Genomic DNA, 10,988 nt, shown 5'->3' with positions numbered 1-10,988 from the left:
TCCATGGCTACATGCTTCTTATTCTGGAGTAGGCGCAGCCTCTGCTATGTGCAGGGAAGATGCACAAGGGTAGAATATCTGTGAGACGTCTTTCTGAAGCATCAGTATTACTGCACGGTTTGGAAAAAGCAAATTTAAAGAGTTTCCAAAGTAAGAAATGAAAAACTTAGAAGACGGCAGGAAAGTCATCTGCCTTTAATAACAGTCATCTCTGCAAAAAACACACACATACACACACAAAAACGACTTTGAGAATAACCTATCTTTCATTCTATTTACTATTTATTTCCATAATATCCATTAATAATAGCAATTAAAAATCATAGCAAGTCAAGCAAAAGCCCTTCCTTGCCAGTTTTATAAACCACAATATGGCCTTGCTGTGGTTTTATTTGTATTTTGTTTTGTATTTATTGACCTTTTGGATATAAATATTTAGGTATTTGGACAGTTTTTGCAAGTGTTCTTCTACTGTTGATTTACTTTTGTTCCCCATTTAATTTTTTTGTCTCTCCCGTCTCCTCAGACTCAGTCATTCCACAGGTCTCAAAAGCTCTGTTCATTTCCTGTAAACTTTTTTACTGTTTTTTTTTTTTTTTCCAGGCTGGATAATTTATATTGCTGTGTCTTCTGATTTAAATCTGCAGATAAACTCAAAAGTTTTTATTTCATTTCTTTATCTTTCTATTAGGTTTTTGTTGTTGTTTTTCTTTTTGTTATATATAACTTCTGTTTCTCTGCTGAAGTTCCACATCTGTTTATTTATGATGAGAATTTTTTTCCCCATGGACATATTCATAAAAACTGTCTTCAAATTCTTGTCTGCTCATTGCAACATCTTGGGATAGCTTCTACTCCCTGTTTTGATATTGCATAAGGATTATATTTTCACGTTTCTTTACATGTCTTACGAGTTTTAAAATTGTGTACTAGAAACTATGAATGATAATTATAGAGACTCTGAATTTTGTTGCTTTACCTTGAAGAATTTTGTTTTATAAACAGGTTTCATTGGGCTAGCGTCAAGCCAATACTTATCTCCCCTACAGTGGGCATAGCTGAAATCCTCATTCAGTTTTTATACACACATATCATATATGTATTATGCATAGATGTTTTTCTATAAGAATATATTTTATTCAAGTTTCATCATTGTTATCTGTGACAGTTCAACAAGCTACTCCACCGTTGGTGGAAGTCGGAACCTCAGTTTTATTTGATTGTTGCATTTTATATAAATGAAATTATAATATGTATACTTGTACATTTATTTTCTTTCTTTCCCTTTTTTCTTTCTTTCTCTCTTTTCCTTCCTTCCTTCCTTCATTCCTTCCTTCCTTCCTCTTTTCTTTCCTTTTCTTTTCTTTTCTTTTCTTTTCTTTTCTTTTCTTTTCTTTTCTTTTCTTTTCTTTTCTTTTCCTGGGGTTGGTGTGCAGTGGCATGATCTCACTGCAACCTCTGCTTAGCAGGCTTAAGACATCCTTCCACTTCAGGCTTTGGAGTAGCTGGGACTGCAGCCGTGCACCACCACGCCTGGCTAATTGTTTTCTATTTTTGGTAGAGGCAGGGTTTCACTATGTTGCCCAGGCTGGCACACCTACTTTCTTTTTTTTTTTTTTTTTTTTTTTTTTTTTTGAGACAGAGCCTCACTCTGTCACCCAGGCTGGAGTGCAGTGGCGCGATCTCGGCTCACTGCAAGCTCCGCCTCCCGGGTTCACGCCATTCTCCTGCCTCAGCCTCCCGAGTAGCTGGGACTACAGGCGCCGGCCACCACGCCCGGCTAATTTTTACTATTTTTAGTAGAGACGGGGTTTCATCGTTTTAGCCAGGATGGTCTTGATCTCCTGACCTCGTGATCTGCCTGCCTCGGCCTCCCAAAGTGCTGGGATTACAGGCGTGAGCCACTGCGCCCAGCCACACCTACTTTCTTTTATGCAACATTACATTTGTGATATTCATCCACCTGTTGCAAATAGCTATAGTCTGTTCGTTTTAAAAAGCATTTTTTACATTTTATTAAAATATAAAAATACATAAAATTAACCATTTTAGTAATTTTTTGTGTGCAGTTTAAAGAAATTAAATACATTCACATTGTTTTGCAACCACTGTCCATGTTCACAGGAAACTTTTTTCAATCTTTCAAAACTGAAACTCTGTACCCAGTAAACAACAACCCCCCACCGCATTGCCCTTTCTGTAGTCCCTGGGAACTACTCTTCTACTTTGTGTTTCTGTGAACTTAACTACTCTAAATACCTCATATGAGTGGAAACATACAGCATAGCAAAAAAAAATCATGAGAAAGAATAATACATACTATATTACATATGTTTATTTGAATAAAAATGCTAGCAGAGATCAGTTCATAGTGATTATAGAGAAAGATAGGTAAAAGTGAAAAGGGGATTAGGTGCATTACATTTATCACATGGTGCCTCAAGTGCCAGAGCAGGTCCCCCAGTTCTTCCCCAGCAGCTGGAGTCAAGGTGCAACAGGACCTGATGTCGGCAAGGGAACCATGGCCACAGGCTGTGTGAAGCTGGCCGCAAGAGAGGGTCTCCTCCTACCCTCTGCTCATCTGCTAGGTCTTTGCCTTTTATTCTGATTGTGCTGCTCCAGACACTGGAATCATACCCAAAATTCCTCTTGAGTCTGAAGACGATGATTGTTTCCAGCTATCTGGAATCGCTGCATCTACTGGAGGACTTTAATCTTCTGGAGCCAGAGGGAAGGACAGGATGCTGACAGGGCCTGGCTGAAAGATTCTACAGGGGCCTTGTAAAAGAGGAAGGGAGCAGGGCTGGTCTCTGGGGCTTTTCTGTTAAGGGGCTCTCACCTCCCTTCCAATATCATGCAGCCCTAACTTGTTCTCAGAGTTGAATATAAACAGCCCTTCCTCTACTGACTTCTCATCAACTCCACTCCCCTAACTGCACCCTGCATTAGGATAGGTCTCCTCCTTCTCTGTGTATTACTCCCTTCCAATAAATCTTAGATGCAGAGGACAGGACCAAGGAATGTCCTGCCCAGGCTGATTTCTGATTTCCACCTCCACCCTCCCACAAAGTGAGGACTCCAGCTACTGCTCACCTTTCTGTTTTTCTGGGTTTTGATCACATTTCTCTGGAAGACAGCCAAAGACCATCAGAAAGGCCCCCTGGTCCATGACTAGCCTCCATTTCCAGCGCTTCCCAAGCTTCACCACCTCCAGGGCCACCAGGGTCAAGGAATGTGCACAAAAGAGGCCTTGCAGCTCTGCAGCTTCACCACTCAGGGAGTGGGACTGATGGATGCTGTGGAGCCTCTATCACTCATGGGTAAGATACCCCTGTTTGCGGGGTGGGGAGGGCTGTGAGGCCCTCACAAGGGAAATTTTGGCAAGGGCTGAGATCTACGAGCTCAGTTCAAGACTCTCTCCTCCCAGGCCTCAGGATTCTGGTCCCTGACCTGTCTGCTCCAGGCTCACTCACATCCACACACTCCTTCATGGCAGTGTCCAGCATCACCAGGTCAGTGAGCAATGTCCCCAGAGAGGGCATGACACCTGCACCATCAGAGTGGTAGTGATGAGGAGCACCTGCTCTCAAGTGCCCACCCAAGTCCTGTCCCCTGAAATCTCATAAACCCCTGCCTTCTGGACCACTCTACCTAGGTCTCCCACTTGGAGTAGCTGAGAACCCTCAGCTGCCTTTTCCCAATTCTCCACGTCTTCCCATTAGCTGGCCTCTATAGCCACCAAGCACCCAATAATTACCTCCTTGGTGGGATTTTAACAAGCCACAAGGTCATGTGGTCCTGGCTCCACCTGTTTTAAAACCCACATGGAGCCCACCTCTTCCAGGCCCTTGCTCTGGTCTCTCTAATGAATGCATTTTAGGCACTGTGGCCCCAGGAGGAAAGGGCTGGAGTGGAAAGGCCCTCTGCTCTTTTGATTTGGAGGTCTCCAGCTGGGCCACAGGAATATCCACCTTCTGCTGCCACCGCCTCATCTGGGCTCTCTGGGGCTCCTCTACAGGGTAGAAAATTTGTAGGTCTCTACCTGAGAGGGTGAGGGACAAGGTCAGTGAAAATATACTTCTTCAGTTACGACTCAGCCACTTGGACACTGGATAAGTGGCCTGAGTCAGCTGGTCCAATGCTCTGACCACCTCCAGTGAGCTCTGATTCTAGACTCATTCCCAGCTCCAACACTCGCTGGGTGTGTCATTTTGGGCATGCAGTCGGGCTTCCCTGAGCTGTTTCCTGAACTGGAAAGTGTGGTGGGAGCCAAACTACCTCACAGGGCCCCTTAACACCTCAGTTTCATGTGGCTGTCACTATTGCTGTCACCATCATCCCTCTCAGGATGAGCCAGACGCAAGACCCTGAGATTCTCTTCCTTCCTGATCCCCATCATCGCCTTGAGAGGCCTGCACAACAGGCTCATCATTCCTACATTTTCGAGATAAGAAAACAGAGGCCCAAAGGGGCAATGACCTGCCCAGGGCCCTGTAAGAGAGGCCAACTCCTCCCTCAACCTGGAGGGCCTGTCCCAGCTGCCTTCCCCCAACACTCCAGCATCACAACTGACCAGCATTCCATCCTCTAAACGCTATGGGTGACAATATTCTCAGCCAGGCCCTGTGGTGGCAGACATGGTTCTGAGAATTGGGAATGCAATGTGTAGGAAAAGTTAAATATTAAATTAGAACTGAAATGAACATGGACACAAACAATAGTCACCAAGTCCTGGAACAGGTTGTGTGAGCCCCTTGAAATGTTCATCAAGCGCTGTTTTGGAGAAATCTCTATTTCAATCTATTCCTATACATTAGGTATTGAAAAAACAACAGACAATCGCAAAAACAAGTTGATCTTTTTGTGTTCCTAGAGCCCAGTTGTGAAGGGCACTTGTGACTGGGCCTCATGCCAAACAACTCGTTACAAAAAGAGCTAGGGTCCCAGACCGTGCCAAAGCTTCATGAAACCTCCCCTCATCTATGCATGGACAGGTGGCCAACTCTGGAGTCCAGGCTGTTGCTTCCCAGTTTGGTGATGAATCCTCCATAGGAGGATTTCCTTTTCCTTTCTCTCCTTCTCATTGCAATTTGCTTATTATATTATTTGCTTATCATGCCTGTATTGCCATATGCTTGGGATAAAGGCTGTTTATCCTTAAAATTATTGTGGGTGCCTTTTCTTTTCCCCTTGTGCATTTCCCACACAGGAGCCCAGGTGATGGAATCTCGAAGTGACCTCACTTCCTTAGTTACAGGCTCAAAGAAAATTCAGAACTCTGGTAATCTGGAACCCTCATTCTAGAGACAGGCCTGTATTTACTAAGGAGACTCTAAAGACAGCAAGATGTTCTCCTGCTGTGTCTTGAATTTCTGAGGCTCTCATCTCAGGAAGGCTTGAAATGAGAGCCTTTTCTTACGTTGGAGACATTGGCTCATTCCTCACCGCTGGCTGTTCTGGCCATTTGGAAGGGGTTACCCATAGATAACACAAGGCCACCCATGGCAGGCCTATCCAGGCCAGGCCTCACCTTTGATATCATCTCGGCAGCCACACACCCCTCCTCATCACCACGTCTTGTGGGAAAGAAAGAGATAATGGGTCCTTTTTTTCACGGGAGCAGGTTTCCAGAAATTGGGAGGCTAAAAGTCTGTTTATACTGTAGGTTACAGCTGGCAGGAGGGGAAGATGAGTGCTTGGGGGTCACCTTTGTCTGTTCAGACATTTATTCTAATACTTCAAGCTGTCATCTTGTTTTCTCCCTGGCTGGAAGTCTACGCAAATGCTCCTATGTGCCTGATATGGGGAGCAGGCTTTCTAACAGGAATTTCCCCTATGGGGAAAGCCAGGATGCCATTGATGCCTCTTGGCCAGGCTTCCAGCACTTTCTTTGCAGAACTCTATGCAGGAGATTCCTGAGGAGCTGTTTGATGAGTCCAACTACCCCATCTCATTGAACAAAAAGCAGGTGCACCATGCCAACAACCGTGGCCCGTGCTGGTCTGGAGGCAAGGTGGACACAGAGAGGTCTCCAAATGGAAAAGACCGGGGAAGCCCAGGACCCAGACCCAAATGTGAGGATTCCCCAGAAACTGTTTTAGGGCTTTCTCAGTTAAGGACCCACATTTCCTTCCCAGAGGAATCTGGCCTCCATTAGTCCATAATGGCAACTTAGGTGCACAGTCACCAGTCATATACTTGCAGGAATATCAAAACAAACACTTTTGTGTTGTTTTTATCCTACATTAGGCTGTGGGTGTCTTTGCATGTTGCTACTCTTTTTATTGTTGTAACTACCCACCCCAGACACACCCTGTAGCAGGCAGCTTTGCTGCCTTGCCAGACCTTCTTTAAGACTTAGAAGTTCACACTCTTCTAGAGACGGGTATTACCCAAAAAATGGGAGTTACAAAAAAGGGCCTTATGTGACTCTATGCATGTGTCTCACAGGGCCCATCTCTATTGCCCCAACAGGACAGGAGCTGTGCCCTTATATGTCTTCATAAAATTCCCTAAGTGGGGCCTTTCCCTCAGTAATTTAGTCTTTTAATACTGGTGGAGCCTAGCGTAATAAGTTCTATTTCCATTTGAGCCATGCTACAGGCAACATCTTATCTGTGTCCTAATAGGCTGTAACAGTTTGCTATGGCTTACATAATACAATACCACATGTTGAAGTGCTTTAACAACAAAAATTGAGTTTCTCACAATTCTAGAAGCTAGAAACCCAACCTTAAGCTACTGGCTGGGTGGTTTCTCTGAGGTCTCCATCCTTTGCTTGCAGATGATCATCTTCTATCTCTGTGTTCACAAGATCTTCCCTTGTGCTTTTCTGTCCTTACTGCCTCTTCTAAAAAGGGCTGCAGTCATGTGGAATTAGGGTGCACCCCAATTAGTTCACTTAACCTTAATTACATTTGCAGAGGCTAGATGTTCAAATATGATCACATTCTGAGGCACTAGGTGTTAGGACATAAACATATAAATTTTAGGAAGGGAACACAATTTAACTCAAAACATTTACTACTCCGTTGTAGGTTGTAGTCTCCCAGGAAAGAGATTACTCAGTGAAAGAGTATGAAAATGTAAAGTTTTAATAGGTAAAGCCAGAATATATTCCAAAAGGGCTGTGAAAGGTACACTGCCAGCAGTAGTTTCTGAATTTATCTGCTTTTATAGATTCAGACTCCCTTGGATGTTAACATTCTTTTAATTTTTTGTCACTCTGCTATCTATGTGGCAAAAAAACTGTTTCTATTTCAATTTTTCAACTGATATATTTGAGTTACCTTTCAGTTTGCTTAAACCTATTTTGGTTTTCTGTTCCCTGAGTTACCTGCTCAGTGGCTTGGCCCTGTGAGGGGTTTCTCCCACCTTGGAGTCCCCCAGCACTGACACCTTTTCCAGGTGTGGGGTGACTGTAGTCGTTTCTCAAGACTCCTTTTAAGGTTTTACAAGACACAATTAGGTTGCTTTAAGTCAAAAGGCTTGTCTTAGGGTTTCTTGTCTTGTGCCCTGTCTTTAAAATAAAGAGAAAGTGAGGCTTCCCTATGCCCTTCCCTCTATGTCAGGGGCAGACATAGAGCCTCAGATAGCTTAAAGGGAATTTCATGCAAGCCTCACCGTGGAAGATTCTCATTCTTACCTGTGTGTTTTTGAGCAGCCATTTGAAATCACAAAGCCTTGTTTTCTCATTTCTAGACTGAGAATTTTTTTTGAGAATTCTCTGGGATAATGCTCTTTATAAAGATTATTAATACAGGTGGGGGCTGTTGTCTTACAGCTGATATAATATCGTGAAGGCCTTGAATGTGTTCATGGATTAATTATACTCTACCTACACATTAAGTTTAATGTCAGAGGCCTAAAACCTTTTTCACCATAAACACCCATTTCCTCCACATGCCCAAGTCTCTGAAGGATGGGGATTTCCTGATCTGAGCTCCATATTCCAATCCTCTGGTGTTTCATGGTCTTGTCATCAGGGTCTTGTCCCCTCCCCAGGAGGAAATGAGTCTATCCTGAACCTAGAGATCTGAATGATGCCAACTCCCCAAGCCAGGCACAAGGCAGAAAGTGATGAAGTCCCTGACAGCAGCCTTTCTGGGTCAAACTCTCTCCTTCTTTACCATTTTTCTGAACTTTTACCAGGACTTCCCAACCACTCTATAGTTCCTGGACCAGCTGTTTAGTAGGTGAGCATATGTCTTCTCCAAGGCACAGTGGTGACTCTGCCAGTTACTAACTGTGTCTTAGGATACCAGTGCATCTCTGTCAGCCTCAATTTGCATCTCTGTAGAGAATTGTACCTCTGTTCTGTATGGGAGACCCGCAAGGGGAGAAGAAAACACACACACACACAATACCTTTAAGGGTAAACAATCTTTATCCCATGTAAGTGGCAGTGCAGCTTAAATAAGCAAATTGCAATGGGAAGGGGAGAAGGGAAACAATATATACATATTTACATTCACCAGACTATGGAGGATTCATCACCAGACCAGGAAGCAACAGCCTGGTCTCCAGAGTCGGCCACCCATCCGTGCACAGATGAAGAGAGGTCTTATGAACTTTCGGGGTGGCCTAGGGCCCTAGCTCTTTTTGTAATGAGTTGCTTGGCATGAGGCCCAGTTACGAGGGCCCTTCAAAACTGGGCTGAAGGAACATGAAAAGGTTAACTTGTTTTTGCGATTGTGTTTGTTTTTCAATAACTAAAATATAGAAATAGATTGAAATAGAGATTTCTCTGAAACAGTGCTGGACAAATGCTTCAATGGGCTCACACTACCTGTTCCGGAACTTGATGACCATTGCTTATTTCCATGTTCAATTGAATTCAAATTTAATATTTAACTTTCCCCAACAACCTTATATGGTTTTTGTGAGAAATGAATGGCATAAAACATGAAAAGTGGATCCCTAATGTTTGGCTTGGTGGAAAGTCTACTGGGGCATGCTTTGGTTGTTCAAGTTTATTATTTTTTTCTCTTCTTTCACCCCAGAGGCTAATGTCACAATGACTAAGCTCCCTCTGTAATTGGAAAAGCATATGGAATAAAACCTGTTCTTACATTTGTAAAGGGCACTTGAGCTTCCTGTTAGCTGGGCTTCGTTCTTGACACAGAGAGATCCTGTGTCCCTGCATGCTGAGAAAGGGGCCCCAGGCACACTCAGACATAGCTAAAGAGGTTGTAGTTAGGGTTTATTTATTCATTTTATATATACATATGTTATATATATGTAATATATATATGAAATATATACGTAATGTATATGAAATATATATGTAATATATGTACTTTTCCAAGTACTTTTCCAGACACTTGGCATGATTCAGTGAAGAAGACAGATGAGAGTTCCTGGGTCACAATTTACTTTAAGGAGTCAGACATTCACAGTAGACCTTATAAACAGGCCGTGTTCACAGAATGTGAGATCTGATGTTCTCATGCTTTCCTCTAGGAACGGATGCACCTCTCAGCTTCTGATCAGAACAACAGACCCAGGACCAAGCATAATGTTTAAATAGATGATGTAGAAAACTTTTTTTTCTTCAAAAAGTAACATCCCTTTATGATAAAAACTCTCAAAGAATTAGGTATAAAATAAGTTCACTTCAACCCATTAAAGGCCATCTATTGCAAATTAATAGCTGGCTAGGCACAGTGGCTCATGCCTGTAATCCCACACTTTGGGAGGCCGAGGTGGATGGATCACCTGAGGTCAGTAGTTCAAAGCAGCCTGGCCAGCATGATGGAGCACCATCTCTACTAAAAGTACCAAGTTAGCCGGGTGTAGTGGCGCATTGCCTGTAATCCCAGCTACTTGGGAGGCTGAGGCAAGATAATCCCTTGAACCTGGGAGGCAGAGGTTGCAGTAAGCTGAGATCGTGCCATTGCACTCCAGCCTGGGAAACAAGAGGAAAACTCCTTAAAAAAAATTATTATACTAAATGAGACAAAGTGATAAGCTTTTTCTATAAGACCTGGAACAAGATAAGAATGCTCACTTTCATCACTTTTATTCAATTTAATATCATATGTTCAAGGCAGGGCAATTAGAGAACAAAATCAAAGGAATACAGACTGGAAAGGAAGTTAAATTGTCACTGTTTGCAGACCACATAATCTTATATATAAAACCCTAAAAACTTCACTAAAAAACTGTTAGATCTAAGAAATTTAGTAAACTTGCAAGATATGAAATCAACATTAAAAAATCACTACCATTTTTATGTACTAACAAGGAACTGTGTAAAACTATGTGAAAAAGAAATAAAAAAAATTCCATCTACAATAGCTACAAAATGTATACTCAGAAATAAATTCAATCAACAAGGTGTAATCTCTACATTAAAAGCTAAAAAAACTTTAAAAATTGAGGTCAAACAAATAAAAAACAAATAAATGAAAAGATGTTACTTATTCATGAGTCGGTGGAGTTAATACTGTTGTAAGTCTATAATTGCATAAGATAATCTACAGACTTGATGTAATTCTTATCAAAACATCAATGACATACTTCACAAATATAAGATAAAAATTCTAAAATGTATATGATACCAAAAAGGCCCTGAAAATTCAAAGCAATCTAAGCAAAAAGAACAAAGCTACAAACATCACAGTACTTCACAATGTAATATGGCACAAAGCTATAGTGACCAAAACATTATGGCATGAACATAAAAACAGACACAAGGGCCAATGGAGCAAAATAGAGAGCCCAGAAATTCATGCAGTTACAGCTAATTGATTTTAGACAAAGGTGACAAAACACACAATGGAGGAAGACAGTCTCTTCAATAAAAAGTGTTGGGAAAACTGGAAATTCACAGAGAACAACAGAATAACACCTTCAGTTTAAACCATATGTAAAAATTAACTCACTATTCATTAAAAACTTAAATGTAAGACCTGAAACTCTGAAACTGCTACAAGAAAACATAGGGTGAAAGTCCCATGACGTTGGTCTCAGCAATGAGTTTTTCA

Source organism: Gorilla gorilla, chromosome 1 (genome assembly GCF_029281585.2).
Source record: "Gorilla gorilla gorilla isolate KB3781 chromosome 1, NHGRI_mGorGor1-v2.1_pri, whole genome shotgun sequence".
NCBI lineage: Eukaryota > Metazoa > Chordata > Mammalia > Primates > Hominidae > Gorilla > Gorilla gorilla.
Note: the sequence above shows the minus strand (reverse complement) of the source record.